This window comes from Giraffa tippelskirchi, chromosome 3 (genome assembly GCF_054371585.1).
Source record: "Giraffa tippelskirchi isolate mGirTip1 chromosome 3, T2T-mGirTip1v1.2.pri, whole genome shotgun sequence".
In the NCBI taxonomy this organism is placed as follows: Eukaryota; Metazoa; Chordata; class Mammalia; order Artiodactyla; family Giraffidae; genus Giraffa; species Giraffa tippelskirchi.
In genome coordinates this window covers 67277116-67293162 of record NC_137277.1, presented here as the reverse complement: position 1 = coordinate 67293162, position 16047 = coordinate 67277116, and the positions used below count along the sequence as shown (strand labels likewise).

The 16047-nt window shown below is 38.8% G+C and overlaps 1 pseudogene; it reads left to right on the top strand.

The window, feature by feature from the left end:
* Positions 1 to 15108: 15108 nt before the first annotated feature.
* On the top strand, positions 15109 to 15744 carry LOC145540437 (transformer-2 protein homolog beta pseudogene; annotated as a pseudogene).
* Positions 15745 to 16047: the final 303 nt, after the last annotated feature.

Below are 16047 nucleotides of genomic sequence, written 5' to 3'. Positions count from 1 at the left end.
TCAAAGGTTCTAGATTATTCCTGTTCCTCTGCTTTGGCAGCCACAGCATCAGCTTTGGATTAAGATGGCACTGGGTGCTGTTTCTTTGCCCACATGATGGGAGAAACTGACATCGCTCAGTGGTAACCCCATCTTTCATGTTAAGAAAGACCTTCCCAGAAGAATGGGAAAGCTTTTCCTGTTCTGGAGCCAGTCACTGGGTACTAGTCAAGCCTACTCCTTGAGCTTTGGTTAACTTTCCCAGCTCCCCTCAGCTGCTTTTTCAGGGGCCCAATGAGTTGGGGAGTAGCTTTTGGCAAGTCTATCATAGTATCTACCACAAACGTTGAAAAAAATCAAATAGTGCTTACAAGTGTACATGAAAAAACCAGCAAGTTGCTGATCCATTCTGATCCATCCAGAGAAGCAAATATTGATATCTTTAAATTCTTTAAGCTATTTCTTCCAATATTCCCCTCCAAACTTCTCAAGAATACCCTTCTATATTGCATTTCTTGATAGTTGTGCTTATGAGTATTTGGCTCCCCTACAGAGGTACCCTGTGCCTGCTCACATCCTCTCTCACATCATTGAGTATAGTAGCTGTAGTGGACTAAATTGTGTCCCGCCTCCCCCCCCCCCATGCAATTCATATGTTGAAACTGTAATCCCCAATGTTATTGTATTTATTTATTGTTTTTTCTGTTTTTTGGCCATGCCCTGTGGCATGTGGGATTTTAGTTCCCCAACCAGGGATTGCATGGGAAGAGCAGAGTCTGAACCACTGGATAGCCAGGGAAATCCCAATGTGACTGTATTTAGAAATAGGGCCTTAAAGAGGTAATTAAGGTTATATGAGTCGTAAGAGTGGGCTCTAATCCTGTGTTACAGGTGTCCTAAGAAGAGGGAGAGACACAAGGTATATGCATCCACAGAGAAGATGCTGAGTGAGGACACTTTAAGAAGTCAGCTTTGGGTCTCAGGAAGAGGGTCTCACCAGAACCTGATCATGTCAGCACTTTGATCTTGAACTTCCAGCCTTCAGACCTGTGAGAAAATACATTGTTTAAGCCACACTGTTTGTGGTGTTTTATTATGATATCCCTGGCAGATGAATATAGTAACTTAACTATCGATACTAGGATAAACAAGAGTTTGCTTCAGAAACAAGCTATGTATTACAACTTTTTTTCCTTGTTGCAATAACCTATTTTAAATAGCAAGAACTTCCTGACTCTCATTTGTTTCGTTTTCTATGCATTAATTTTACCCCAAGTGGTCCAGGAGCTCTGTTGAGTGTCTTTCTATCATTGTCTGGACATATGAGTTTTTCTCTGCATCCCTCCATTCCTGAGGCTGGCCTCCACCCTTGTTGAGGCAGCTCCAGAGCAGAGCTACCTGCCAGGTCCATCACATGAGACCCCTCTTTGCCTCTCTGCTGTTGGAGCCCCATGTCCTGGATTCCAGGGCTTCCTCTCTCTTGGATTCCTCCCCTGTTTTGCTAAAAGACATCCTTCCTAAGAAAATTCTTTTTCATGGGAAGTATTTTTGAGTGACTATGTGCCTGAAGATGTTTTAATTTTGCCCTGACACTTGATCATATTTGTCTCAATATGGAATTTGAGGCTGGGAGTAATTTTTCTGCATTTTGTTGAACATGTTAAAATTGTTTCCACTTTTTTCATATTATAAATACTCTACTGAGTGCTGACTTTTTTTAAACAGCTAAATTTGTTTCTCTAGTATAAATTCCTAAAATGGTCAAAAAGTTTGAACATTTTTTAAGGTTTAAAAACAATATATGTTGCAAAATGCCAATGAGACCAGCAATATATGAGTGAGTGTATGTGTATTATGTATGTATGTATTTGTGTGCGTGGTTTTTTTGGCATCGTCAGCAGTCCTGGATATCAGCACTTAAAAAAATTGCTTGCTACTTTGATAAAGGAAAAAAGGACATTATGCTTTAGGGCTGGCTAAGGGGCTGGCTCTGGTGACCCTGGGAGGGTGGGGCTGGTGATGGGAAGTGCATAAAGATGTAAGGCAGGATGCTGGGTCACCTTTCACTTCCTTTCCTACAGTGGAAACCACTGAGAGAGCTGCTTATGAGTTGGACAGAGTTGGCAATTTCTCTAGGATTAGTGGGTGGACTGACATCTTTGTTGGCCCAAGGCTTGACTCAATATGGGAAAGGTTAAGTACCCTGAGGCACCCTCCCCCAGCAGCCCCCTCAGCTTCCTGCCCACAGTCCTTTAGCGCAAGTATAAATACCCTTGAGAGTATGGGAATTAAACCGAGCTCCAAACATGGAGGAATTCCAGTGTGCAAATTTGCTCCCTGCCCCTCACTGGCTGTGATGTCCCAGTCTAGTCATTGCGGCAGCAGCTATGGAAAAAAAGCTGCTCTGAACATTCACAGATGAGCCTTTGTGTGAAACAGGCACTCATTCCTCTTGCGTACATATTTAGGACTAGAAAGACTGGATCACATGGAAGGTGTATGTTTAACTTTTTAAAATACTGTCAAACTGGTTGCAAAATGATTTTCCCATGTTTTATTTCCACCAGCAGGGTATAAACTTCCAGTTTCACTGTATCATTGTAAATACCTGGTATGAAGTCAGTCTTATAATTTTAGCTATTCTGGTGGGTGTGTAGTGGTTTCATTGAGGTTTTAATCTTCATTTCTCTTATACTAGTGATGCTGAATGTTTTTTCATGTGCCTGCTTGCTATCTGTTTATCTTCTTTGGTGAGGTATCTATTCAAATATTTTGTACATTTTTTTAAATTGAGCTGTTTGTATTCATATTAAGTTCTAAGAATTATTTATGGATTCCAGACACAAATCCTTTGTCAAATATGTTTTGCAAATATTTTATTCCCACTTGTGGCTTGGCTTACTTTTTAGTTTTGTAATTGTTTTTAGCTTTTAAAAAAACTTTTAGGGACTTCCTTGATGTTCCAGTGGCTAAAATTCCTTGCTCCCAATGCAGGGAGCCCAGGTTCAATCCCTGGTCAGTGAACTAGATCCCCCATGCCACAACTAAGGATCCCGCATGCCACAATGAAGACCTAATGCAGCCAGATAAATAAATAAATATTTTAAAAAACTTATAATTAAAAAATAACTGTAGACTTGACAGGAAGTTTCAAAAATGGAACCCAGAGTCTCATTTTCCCTTCCTCCACCTTCTGCATTATATATGTGGTGTGTGTGTGTGTTTGTGTGTAGTTCTCTGCAGTTTAATCTAGACCATTTACAGGATTATATAACCACAACCACAATCAAGATTATGAAAAAATGCTCTTGTCTTATCTTTAAGCCTTGTTCTTATTTCCAGCTCTTATTTTCATCCTGCCGCACCCTTCAGCAACCATTAATCTGTTCTTCATTTCTATAGTTTATTTTCAAAATGCTATACAATGTCCTATAGAAAGTGGAATCACACACACATAACTTTTTGATATCGACTCTTTTCTACTAAGCATAATTCCCTTGAGATCCATGTAAGTTTTTGTGTACTTTTTGTTTTCTGTTGTTAAATCGCTAAGTCGTATCCAACTGTTTTGAGACTGCATGGACTGTAACCTGCCAGAGTCCTCTGTCCATGGGATTTCTCAGGCAAGAAAACTGGAATGGGTTGCCATTTCCTTCTCCAGAGGATCTTCCTGACCCAGGGATCCATGTCTCCAGCACTGTAGGTGGATTCTTTACTGCTGAACCATAGGGAAGGCCTAGTATTAATAGTTCGCTATATTTTTTATAGCTGAATAGTATTCCATTGTATGGATGTACCAGAGATTTTTTAAAAACCATTCACCAATTGAAGGGAATTTTGGTTGTTTTCAGGTTTGGGCTTTTATGAATAAAGCTGGATGATCATTTACATATAGGTTTCTGTGTGAACACATTTTCATGTATTTGGGATAACTGTCCAAGGGTACAATTGCTAGATAGTTTTGTAAATAACTGTTTAGGCCTATTAAAAATATCATACTATTTTCAAGACTGGCTGTACCATTTCTTGTTCCCATCAGAAATATATAACAGATCCAGAGTCTTTGCTTCCTCAGTAGTTTTTGGTGTTGTCACTATTTTTACATTTATTCATTCTAACAAATTATAGTGATATTTCATTGTGGTCTTAATTTGCATTGCCACAGTGGTTAATATGTCAAACATCTTTTTGCATGATTTTCAATTTGTATCTCCCCTGTTCACGTTATCTGTCCATTTTCTAATTGTTGTTGTTGCTCTCTGTTTTTTACTGTTGAATTTTTAATTAGTTATATACTCTAGACACAAGTCCTTTGTAGGATAATTGGTTTGCAAATGTTTTCTCTCAGACTGTAGTTTGTCTTTTCATTCCCTTAATAGCTTCTTTTATGGAATGAAGTTTTAATTTTGATGAAGTTCAATTTATCCAGGTCTTCTTTGTCTAGGAACTCTTTGCTTAGCTCGAGATCCTGAAGACTTTCTCCTATGTTTCTTCCTAAATTTTTGAAATAGTTTAACATTTAATATTTAAACCCATGTCCCTTTAGAATTAAATCATTTGTAAGATGTGAGACAATTAATTAAAAGATGCTTGCTCCTTGGAAGAAAAGCTATGACAAACCTAGACAGCATATTAAAAAGCAGAGACATTACTTCGCCGACAAAGGTCCATCGGGTCAAAGTTATGGTTTTCCCAGTAGTCATGTATGGATGTGAGAGTTGAACTATAAAGAAAGCTGAGCACTGAAGAATTGATGCTTTTGAACTGTGGTGTTGGAGAAGACTCTTGAGAGTCCCTTGGACTGCAAGGAGATCAAACCAGTCCATCCTAAAGGAAATCCATCCTGAATATTCATTGGAAGGACTGCTGCTGAAGCTGAAGCCCCAATACTTTGGCCACCTGATGTGAAGGACTGACCATTAGAAAAAACCCTGATGTTGGGAAGGATTGAAGGCAGGAGGAGAAGGGGACAACAGAGGACGAAGATATGGATGGCATCATCGATTCGATGGACGTGAGTTTGAGCAATCTCCAGGAGTTGGTGATGGACACGGAAGCCTGGCGTGCTGCAAACCATGGGGTCGCAAAGAGTCGGACAGGACTGAGCAACTGAACAACAACAAGATGTGAGATTTGGGTCAATGTTCATGTTTTTGCCAATGGATGTCCAATTGTTCAGCACCATTTGCTGAAAGATGTACCCTTCCTCTGTTGAATTGCTTTTGCAGTTTTGTCAAAAGTCACTTGGGAGAATTGCTGTGTCTGCCCCTCTGCCAACACCACTCAGTCTGGATTACTGCGGCTGCACAGTTTCAGCATCAAGTAGGTGGTACCTCCCTCTGTTGTTTTTTTTTTTTCTCCAAATGATTTTAGCTATTCTTGTTCTCTTAACTTTCCATGTAAATTTTAAAATGATCTTCTTTATAGCAACCAAAATAAAATCTTTCTGGCATTTAGGTTAATCCTGTTTGGGGAGAAATCTGAGGGAGAACTGACAACTTTACCATGTGAATCTTCTAATTCATGAACATAAAATATCTCTCCATTTGCTATAAGCCTCTTTGACTTCTCTCATCAGTTTTGTATTCTTCAGCATACAAGTCCTATGTGTGTTTTGTTACATTTATAACATACTTAATTTTTTGAAGAAATTGTAAATGGTTTTTTGTTTTTAACTCCGGTTTTCACTTGTTGCTAGTATATAGAAATACAATTGATTTATGAATGTTTATCTGGTATTCTGTAACCTTGCTAAACTCATTTATTGTAAGAATTTTATTTTTCATAGGATTTCTATGTAGATAAACAAGTTTTCTGCGAATTGGGACCCTTTTATTTTTTCATTTCCAATATGTATGCCTTTTATTTTCTTTCTTGCTTTATTTTTCTGGCTAGAACTTCCAGAATTATGTTGCATGAGATTTAAGAGTGCAGATGTCTTATTGTTAAATCTGATGTTAGCTATAAGATTTTTTTGTAGATACTTTTTATCAAGTTGAGGATATTCCCCTTCATTTCTAGTTTTCTGAGAGTTTTTCTTGTCATGAAGTGATGTTGAATTATTTAAAATTCTTTTTGCTGCATCAATCGATATGATCATGTAAGGTTTCTTTTTTAGCCTATTGATCAATTATATTTATAGATTTTCAAACATTGAGCCAGCCTGGCATCCTTGGAGTAAATCCTACTTGGTTCAGTTCAGTTCAGTCACTCAGTCCTGTCTGATTCTTTTTGACCTCATGGATTGCAGCATGCCAGGCTTCCCTGTCCATCACCAACTCCTGGAGCTTGCTCAAACTCATGTCCATCGAGTCGGTGATGCCATCCAACCAACTCATTCTTTGTCGTCTCCTTCTTCTGCCTTCAATCTTTCCCAGCATCAGGGCCAGTTATTCCATGAGTCAGTTCTTCACATCAAGTGGCGCAAGTATTGGAGCTTCAGCTTCAGCAGCAGTCCTTCCAGGATTGATTTCCAATTCAGGATTGATTTCCAGCAGGTTTGATCTCCTTGCTGTCCAAAGGACTCTAAGAGTCTTCTCCAACACCACAGTTCAAAAGCATCAATTCTTTGGCGCTCAGCTTTCTTTATAGTTCAACTCTCACATCCATACATGACTACTGGAAAAACCATAGCTTTGACTAGATGAACCTTTGTCAGCAAAGTAATGTCTCTGCTTTTTAATATGTTGTCTAGGTTGGTCATAACTTTTCTTCCAAGGAGCAAGAATCTTTTAACTTCATGGCTGCACTCACCATCTGCAGTGATTTTGGAGCCCAGGGAAATAAAGTCTGTCACTGTTTCCATTGTCTCCCCATCTGTTTGCCATGAAGTGATGGGACCTGATGCCATGATTTTAGTTTTTTGAACGTTGTGTTTTAAGCCAGCTTTTTCACTCTCCTCTTTCACCTTTATCAAGAGGCTCTTTAGTTCCTCTTCACTTTCTGCCATAAGAGTGATATCATCTGCATATCTGAGGTTATTGATATTTCTCCTGACAATCTTGATTCCAGCTTGTGCTTCATCCAGCCCAGCATTTCGCATGATGTACTCTGCATATAAGTTAAGTAAGCAGGGTGACAGTATACAGTCTTGATATACTCCTTTCCTAATTTTAAACCAGTCTATTGTTCTATGTCCAGTTCTAACTGTTGCTTCTTGACCTGCATACAGGTTTCTCGGGAGACAGGTAAGGTGGTCTGGTATTCCCATCTCTTTAAGAATTTTCTACAGTTTTTTTGTGATCCACACAGTCAAAGTCTTTGGTGTAGCTAATAAAGCAGAAGTAGATGTTTTTCTGGAACACTCTTGCTTTTTCTATGATCCAACAAATGACAATTTGATCTCTGGTTCCTCTGCCTTTTCTAAATCCAGGATGAACATCTGGAAGTTCTTGGTTCATGTACTATTGATATTGTTCATTTTGATAATAGTTTTTTGAAAAGTTTTAAATCTAAATCTGTGAGTGATATTGGTCTATAGTTTTCTTTTTTTAGTACAGTTTTTGTCTGCTTTTGATTTCAGGGCCTCATAAAATGGGTTGAAAAGTATTCCCTTCTCTTCTTTTTTCTAGAAGAGATCATGTAGAATTAGTTCTTCAAATTTTTGATAAACTTCTCCAGGGAATCTATAGAAGCATGAAGATTTCATTTTAGGGAAGCTTTTAATTTACAGATTCCATGTCTTTAATAGATAATAGAATTTATTCAAGTTATCTATTTCATTTTGGGTATGTTTAAGTAGCTTGTGACACTGTAGGAATTGGTGCAGTTCATCTAGGTTGTTGGGCTTATGTGTGTAGAGTTTTTATAATACTTCCTTTTTATCCTTTTAATGGCTACAGGATCTGTAGCAATATCTCCTCCTTAATCCTGATATTGGTAACTTGCATCTTTTTATTTTTATCAATTTAACTCAAGATTTGTCAATTTTATTAATCTTCTGAAGACTTGCTTTTTGCTTCATTGATTTTTCTCTTTTTTCTCCCCATTTTCAATTTCATCAATTTCTGCTTTTATTCTTTCCTTCTTTCCTCTTGCTTTGGGTTTATTTTGCTCTTCTTTTCCTAGTTTCTTTAGGTAGGAACTAAGATTATTGATATGAACCCTTTATTTTTCCTAATGTAAGCATTTAGTACTATATATTTCCCTCTTAGCACTGCTTTAGCCATACCTCACCAATATTTTTATGTTGTATTTTTATTTTTGTTCAGTTCTATGTTTTTAAATTTCATTCGAGTCTGCTTCATTGACTCAACAATTGTTTAGAAGTCTGTAGTTTAGTTCCAAAGTATTTGGAGATTTTCCTGTGGTCTTTCTTGTTGTTATTGATTTTTAGTTTAATTCCATTATGGTAAGGGGGTATATGCTATAGGATGTCAATTCTTTTAAATTTGTTAAGGTTTGCTGTATGATCCAGGATATGGTTAATCTTCGTGAATATACTGTGGACACTTGAAAAAAAAAATGTGTACTCTGCTGTTGTTGGCTAGAATGTTCTATAAATGCCAGTTAAATCCTGTTTGATACTGTTGCTCAGTTTTTCCTTGTCTTTACTGATTTCGTCTAGTCATTTTGGCCACACCTCATGGCTTGTGGGATATCAATTCCCCAATCAAGCTGAACCTAGGCCCTCAGCAGTGAAAGTGCAGAGTCCTAACCACTGGACCGCCTGTTTAGTTTTTTTTTTATCCATTGTCAAAAGGAGGATGTTAAAGTCCCTAACTATGGTTGTGGATACTTTGCTGCTTTTTTCAACTTCATGAATTTCAAGATTCCGATGTTTGTGCTGTGCTGTGCTTAGTTGCTCAGTTGTGTCAGACTCTTTGAGACCCCATGGACTGTAGCCCACCAGACTCCTCTGTGCATGGAGATGCTCCAAGCCACAATACTGGAGAGGGTTGTCATGTCCTCCTCCAGGGGATCTTCCCAACTCAGGGATCGAACCCAGGTCTTCCGCATTGCAGGCGGATTCTTTACCATCTGAGCCACCAGGGAAGCCCTCTGACGTTTGGTGCATACATACTTAGAATCATTATATCTTCCTGGTGAATTGATTCCTTTTTCATTTGTAATATTTCTCTTTGTCTCTAGTAAGTTTTTCTGCTAATGTTTGCATGATGTATCTTTTCTCATCTTTTACCTTTCAACCTACCTACATTGTCATGTTTCAAGTGAGTGTCTTGTAGATAGCATACAGTTGAATTGTTTGTTTTTTTTTTTAATTAGAGTATAGCTGCTTTACTATGTTATGTTAGTTTCTGCTGTATAATGAAGTGAATCAGCTATACATATACATGTATCTCTTCTTTCTTGGGCCTCCCTCTGACCCCTGCCCATCCCTGCCCTCTAGGTCATCACAGAGCGCTGAGCTGTGAACTCCCTGTGCTGCACCACCGTTTCCCACTAGATAACTATCTTACACACAGTAATATATATATGTATGTCAATTCACCCCACACTCCTCACCCCGGCGTCCACATGTATGTTCTCTACCTCTGTGTCTCTATTCCTACCTTGGAAATAGGTTCATCTTTTTTTACTATTTTTTTGTACTATTTATACTATTTTTTATACTTTTTGTACTGTTTTTCTAGATTTCACATTTATGCATTAATATACAGTATTTGTTTTTCTCTTTATGAATTATTTCACTCTGTATGACAGTCTCTAGGTCCATCCACATCTCTACAAATGATCCAATTTTGAATGTTCATTGCAGCACTATTTACAATATCCAGCGTATGGAAATCAAAAACGTCGAACAGATGAATGAGTTGTGTTTTGTATAATCCACTTTGTCAACCTATTTTAATTGCTCTACTTCAATCATTTATATTTAAAATAATTATCAAAATGTTAGGGCTTAAGTTTGCCATGTCATTATTTGTTTTATGTTTGTTTCTGGGTTTCTCATTACTTTGTTTCTCTTTTCTTGCTTCCCTTGGACTGCTTGCGTATTTTTTTAGAATCTCATCTTGATTTGTTTATATAAATATGATTTTAAAGCTTACTTTAATAGTCAAGAGACTTCGCTAAAAGGAGGTGATTATTATGTACATATTCAAATAAGAGATATAGGGATCTCAATATTTCCAGTATTTCTAATATTTCTGTTTCTTGGTCCTCTGTTCCCTTTTCCATACATTCCTCTGGGTTATTTGAACATTGAGGGGGAGCTAAAATATAATTTCACCATAGATTAAAGTCTCCGTGTATACTTTTATTTGATGGTTATTTTAGGTGTAATAATATGTATACACAACCTACCAGAGGCCACTGGTACTTGATGCTTTTTTACTACTGCAAGAAAATTGTAGAAAACTTACTTCCTCTTGGGTTCTTTTACCTTTCTCATTTTAAAAATATAATCGTCTTAAGTATTCCCTCTCTGAAATGCAAATCAAAACCACAATGAGGTACCATCTCACGCTGGTCAGAATGGCTGCTATCAAAAAATCTACAAACAATAAATGCTGAAGAGGGTGCAGAGAAAAGGGAACCCTCTTACACTGTTGGTGGGAATGCAAACTAGTACAGCCACTATGGAGAACAGTGTGGAGATTCCTTAAAAAACTGAGAATAGAGCTGCCATAGGATCCAGCAATCCCACTGCTGGGCATACACACCGAGGAAGCCAGAATTGAAAGAGACACGTGTACCCCAATGTTCATTGCAGCACTGTTTACAATAGCTAGGACAGGAAGCAACCTAGATGTTCATCAGCAGATGAATAGATAAGAAAGCTGTGGTACATACACACAATGGAATATTACTCAGCCATTAAAAAGAATGCATTTGAATCAGTTCTAATGAGGTGGATGAAACTGGAGCCTATTATACAGAGTGAAGTAAGTCAGAAAGAAAAACACCAATATAGTATACTAACGCATATATATGGAATTTAGAAAGATGGTAATGATGAGCCTATATGCAAGACAGCAAAAGAGACACAGATGTAAAGAATAGACTTTGGACTCTGTGGGAGACGGCGAGGGTGGGATGATTTGAGAGAATAGCATTGAAACATGTATATTATCATATGTTAAATAGATTGCCAGTCCAGGTTCTATGCATGAGACAGGGTGCTCAGGGATGGTGCACAGGGATGACCCAGAGGGATGGGAAGTGAGTTCAGGATGGGGAACACATGTACACCCATGGCTGATTCATGTCAATGTATGGCAAAAACCACTACAATATTGTAAAGTAATTAGCTTCCAATTAAAATAAATAAATTAAAACAAAAACAAAAACAAACAAAAAAAACAAACAAAAAGTATTCCCTCTCTGTATATTGAGCATCACATCAAATCATGTTATAATTTTTACTTCAACCATCAAACACAACTTTTAAAACTTATAAGGAGAATGATAAAATTATATTTAACCCCCCATTTTTTTTTCTCTTTTCACTGTCCTGTCACTCTCTCTTGTCCCAAGATTCCTTCTGTTATTATCTCTTTTCAGTGTAGAGAATGTCTTTAGCCAGTTTTCTGGCATAGACCTGCTGGTGACAAAGTCTCTTAGTGTTTTTCTGCCTAAGAAAGACTTCATTTCTTCTAATTTCTAAAGAACTTTTTTTCATTGGATATAGTTTAGCATTGAAAGCTCTTTTCTTTCAGGACTTAAAAATCTTGTGCCATTTACTTTTGGTCTCCTTGGATTCAGATGAGAAATCTGTTGTCATTTGAATAGTTTTTCTATATGTGACACATTATTTCTTTCTAGGTACTTTCAGAGCTTTTTCCTTTGTCTTTAGCTTTCAGAAGCTTGATTATGTCTTGGGGTGGGTTTCTTTCAGTTTACCCTGTTTAGGGTTTGTTCAACATCTTGAATATATAAGTTTATGCTTTTCACCAAATTTATAAGTATTCAGCCATTATTTCTTCAAAAAAATTTTTTTTTCCTGTTTCACAGTTTCTCCTCCCTTTCTGGGACTTCAGTGACACAAATGTTAGATCTGTTGCTGTTTCACAAGTCTCTGAAGTCTGTTTATATTTTTTTCCCATCTATTTTCTCTTTGTTGGTCAGATTGGATAAGTTCTATTGCTCTGTCTTCAGTATTTTTTCATATCTCTTCTCCAATCTGTTATTGAGCCCATCCAGTGAGTTTTAATCTTGATTATTTATTTTTTAAATTCTTTAATTCTCATTTGGTTCTTTTTGTATCTTCTATTTCTTTACTCAGATTTTCTATTTGTATATGTCTCAAGAATATTCATAATTGCTCACTGCAGCATTTTTTTGATGGCTGCTTCAAGATCCTTGCTGGATAACTCCAACATCTCAGCCATATCAGTGTTGGCATTGTTGGGTCAGTTGTGATTTTCCTGGTCCTGGTTCTTGGTATGACAAATGATTTTTTCCTTTTTAATTTACTGTATCCTGGATATTGTGGATATTATGTTAGAAGACTCTGGATCCTATTTAAATAGTCTTTTTGAGCAGTCATCCTATTTAGGATGCATGCTGGTCCTCCCCTATTTTTGTGACTGAGATTTCAATGTCAATTTCTTTCTGAGTTCTTGCAGTGCTATTCTGGTTTGCTTTGTTTGTGTGCTATTCAAAGGCTGCTGTGAAAGCCTGGGTCTCAGACCCTTTGGTGAATTCATTCTGGCCAGTGTCTCATTTGGTAAATGAACTGTCTGCCCAGAATATCCCATACAGGTTAAAGAAACCCTTTCTCCGGTTCTCTTCTCTCCAAATTCCTCCCACAGTTCTCTAGTTTGGAGGGTGAGAGGTACTGCCTGCTACTGCTGAGTCAGAAGTCCAAACTTCCTACTTATTTTCCACTGATGCTAACCAAACGGGAGGAAAGCTCTGTGGCCTCAGCTGCTGCTGGGTGTAGGTGGGTATCTGGACCACAGTGGGGGAAGAAAGTGCCCTCAGGCATTCTGCTGTTGCCGTGCTGTAGGCTTTCTGTTACCACTGGGTGGGAGACTAGAGTCAGAAATTGCCACTTGGTCTCTGCTGGTGCCACAGCTACAAGGCAGTTCAGTCTGGGCCACCTGCTGCTACTGGGGGGAATTCTCTCTATTCATTCTACATTGACCACACGTTGGTGAGGCAGGAAGGTGCCATTTCTGGGCTGTTCTGAGCTGTCTGCTACCATCTGGTAGCCAGTCTGCCTTCCGTCTTTCAGAGTCCTTGCTTTGGAGTAAATGTCTGTGTCATCCCCAAATTCAAATGTTGAAATCCTAATCTCCAGTATGGTAATATCTGAAGGTGGGGCTTTGGGGAAGTGATTAGGTTCAGATGAGATCATAATGGTGGGGTGGGAAGTGCCCTTAGTAGATCAGGAGGAGATACCAGAGCTCACTCTCACCCTCAGTCTCTCTCTCCACCAACTCTCACCAGACACTGAATCTGCCAGTACCTTGATCTTGGACTTCCCAGCCTCCAGAACTGTGACAAATAAATGTCTGTTGTTTAAGCCGCCCCACCTGTGGTATTTTATTGTAGTAGCCCAAGCTAAGACTGTCCTCTTATGGTTGTTAATTGTATTATGTTCAGGGTTTTAGTTGTACTTAGAGCAAGGAACAGCAAAAATGATGTCTGCATCATCTTGTTTGGAACCCTGTTGTAGCTTCTTTAAAAGAGCAGAAGTTTCTGCTTTTTGGAAAATCTGATTTATGAATTTTTTTCTGTTATATTTCATGTTCTTTGTGTCATTTTTAAGGCATTTTTGCCAAACTGAAGATCACTGTATTAGTTATCTATTGCTGCATGATTAATTATCCCCAAAGTTAGTAGCTTAAAAAAACAAACATTTACAATAGCCAGGACATGGAAGCAACCTAGATGTCCATCAGCAGACGAATGGATAAGGAAGCTGTGGTACATATACACAATGGAATATTACTCAGCCATTAAAAAAAATACATTTGAATCAGTTCTACTGAGATGGATGAAACTGGAGCCCATTATACAGAGTGAAGTAAGCCAGAAAGAAAAACAACAATACAGTATACTAATGCATATATATGGAATTTGAAAGATGGTAACGATAACCCTATATGCGAGACAGAATAAGAGACACAGATGCATAGAACAATTTTATGGACTCTGAGGGAGAAGGTGAGGGTGGGACGTTCTGGGAGAATAGCATTGAAACATGTATATTATCATATGTGAAACAGAACACCATTCCATGTTCGATGCATGAGACAAGGGCTCAGGGCTGGGGCAATGGGATGACCCAGAGGGATGGGATGGGGAGGGAGGTGGGTGGAGGGTCCAGGAAGGGGAACACATGTAAACCCATGGCTGATTCATGTCAATGTATGGCAAAAACTATTACAATATTGTAAAGTAATTAGCCCCCAACTAAAATAAATAAATTTATAAAAAAAAAAACAAACAGAAAAAAACCAAACATTTGTTATTTTTACATGAGTCAGGAATTTGGGAGCAGCTTAACTGGGTAGTTCTGGCTCAGTCTCTCATGAGTCTGCAGTCAGTTGACAGTCGTTATTAATAGTTGGGCAGAAGTCATCTTAAGGCTCTGATGAAATGAGTATCTGCTTCAGAGGTCACTCCAGGGATTGATGACAGGCCTTCTGTTCCTCAGAGTATGGGCCTCTCCTCATAAGGTGGCAGCTGACTGCCCCCAAAGTGAATAATGAGAAGGGGAGGGAAGGAGGGACGGAGTTTGGAAGGAGGAAGGGAGGGAGAGAGAGGAATGGTTGGCAGGGCAGTGGAGAGACAGTACCAGACCAAAATGGAAGCTGCAATTTTTAACAGCATAATCTTGGAAGTGATGTCCCATCACTTCTGCCAAATTCTATTTGCCATTTATTAAGTCTGTACCACATTCATGGTCCAACTCTCACATTCGTGGTGAAGGCTGGGGTGGAATTAAGTTCCACATCTAGAAAGAAGGAATATCAGAGACTCTGTGAACATCTCTTCATCTGTGAACATCTCTGAACCACCACAGTGGCTGAAGCAGAGGCTGTGCAGGGCGTTTTGGCTCTCAGCACCTTGGGAACCTGTGCATGGGAACCAGTGTGTGCGAACCAGTGCATGGTTTGTGATTCAAGGCTGTGGCGGAGCCTCTGCAAAGAAGGTGCGAGAGGTTGGCAGCTTCCATTGAAGTACACCACGCGGTGACAGCAGTAGAAGTCATAAATGACAGCAGCGAGCAGGTCTAGAGCCAGAAGTTCTCAAAGGCGTTATATGAGGTCACGATCTCGCTCCCGCTCCCACAGAAGATCCCCTAGCGGATTTTACAGCAGAGACTAGGGAAGATGGCATAGCCACAGTCATCCTCCCAGGTCTACTCACAGGCGTCATGTTGGGAATCCAGCAAATCCTGATCCCATCTGTTGTCTTGGTGCGTTGGATTGTGCTTATATACTACAGAAAGAGATCTAAAGAAGTGTTCTCTAAATATGACCTAATTTCTGACACATTTGTTGTATATGACAACAGATGGAACAGAGCTCGGTGGACATGGGATCACAGTTGATTTCTCTATAACAAAAAGGCCACATACTCCAACACCAGGAATTTACATGGGGTGGCCTACCTATGGCAGGTCTTGCAGTTGGGATTGCTATGACAGAGGATAGGATGGAGGCTCTGAGGGTTGGGACTATTATAGCAGAACATACAGAGGAGGAGGTGGAGGAGGAGGACGGAGAGCCGCTCAAGATGTGGATCGGACATACAGAAGACGGTCACAGCCTCCCTGCTATGATCGGGGAGGACACAGACCACGTTCCAGATCTCCATCATATTCACTTTGTCGCTATTAAAGCATGAAGTTGAAGACTTTCTAAAACTTGCCCTAGACTTGGGATATTGTTTGTGGACAATATTTTTTTATCATCTCCCGTTTAAAAAGTGAATAGTGCTTAGAGAAGTTAGGTGACTTTTACATCTTTTATGATGACTACTTTTTTTCTTTTAAATTAATTTCTTTATTTTAATTGGAGGTTAATTACTTTACAATATTGTGGAGGTTTTTGCCATACAGCGACATGAATTTGATGACTAGTTTTGGTGGAGTTGAAATGCTGTTTTCATTTTGCATTTGTGTAGTTTGCTGCTTTGTTCAAAGTTAAT